Source organism: Contarinia nasturtii, unplaced genomic scaffold (genome assembly GCF_009176525.2).
Source record: "Contarinia nasturtii isolate CC-2019 unplaced genomic scaffold, AAFC_CNas_1.1 Cnas_scaffold_5579, whole genome shotgun sequence".
Lineage (NCBI taxonomy): Eukaryota > Metazoa > Arthropoda > Insecta > Diptera > Cecidomyiidae > Contarinia > Contarinia nasturtii.
Window position 1 is genome coordinate 1 of NW_022202850.1, and position 1,038 is coordinate 1,038.

General features: G+C 31.9%; 1 long non-coding RNA gene across 3 annotated transcripts; it reads left to right on the plus strand.

The window, feature by feature from the left end:
* On the plus strand, window positions 1-961 carry LOC116351497. 3 transcript variants are annotated; one of them, XR_004202154.1, is made up of 3 exons: window positions 1-13; window positions 148-388; window positions 765-961. It is a non-coding gene; the product is annotated as an uncharacterized LOC116351497 (long non-coding RNA). The 3 variants fall into 3 exon arrangements; XR_004202155.1 differs by having other exon boundaries at window positions 2-38; XR_004202153.1 differs by lacking the exon at window positions 1-13 and having other exon boundaries at window positions 73-388.
* The last annotated feature ends 77 nt before the right edge of the window (window positions 962-1,038 follow it).

The window sequence follows — 1,038 nt, forward strand, 5'->3', positions numbered from 1 at the left end:
TAAGATCGTTGCAGTAAGAGATAAACAGATAAACAAATGTCTGTTTTTTTATTATTTTCATGTGTCTGTTTTTTCTTCAATCGATTCCATTGCCAAATTCTCATTTTCATTTATTTGCTTGTTATCCATTCCGTTTTCATACTATAGTGACAGGGACTACACGGACGGGTTTATTAACATGGTCAACAACGATTGGAATGAGTTCGAGGGATTCTTCAAGTCAGGCCGCCCAGAACATATAATTGATGAGGCATCGACTGATTTCAAACTACAGATTGAGCAACATTTCAATAGTCACATTTTTCATCATTCTCGCCCAGATGCTGAATTTCCAGATTCCCCAAACAACCGGAATTTTACAATCACAGAAACATGTAGCAAAACACTGGTAATGACCACACTGGCATCGTTTACATTGATATATGTTGTCTTCTTTGCAATGTCATTTTTTTGTTTGCTTCTCAAATATCAGTTCATGGTTGATTTTTATGAAAATTATAGCCTGTATTATTTTGGTTTGGCAATCGTTTTGGTTGTTTTGATTGTCTTTTGTGGGTGTATCTTTATGAATGCTGACAAGCACTTGTTAGCTAGCATCGGAAAAAAATGCCAATCAATCAAAATTATCAAAAATATTTTATGTTAATAATAAAATCACTTAATTTTCATAATTTTTGTTCTATTTTTAGCATTCATTTATTAAGAGATCATGTGTTCTGTTTGTTTTTGAACACTATTACATTTTTGACAATTTTTCTTTCCAGCAAAACATCATAAGCAAATATATAGAGCTCTTTGAAAGAATAGTTCGTCTCATCGGCTTGGCATTATCGAAGTTGATTCAGAAAATTGTCCCTACTAAATTACGTGGATTCGTGTAATTTGTATGATTTACATTGAAATAAATCACTCGTTTGTGCTGAACATGTAAAAGCAATAAACATAAAAGCAAATGAACATATTTGAATTGGTTTTATTTCTTTTGTTTGAAACGAGGAATACATAAGCAATTCCAAAGCTAGAATCTGTCTTCAAAAT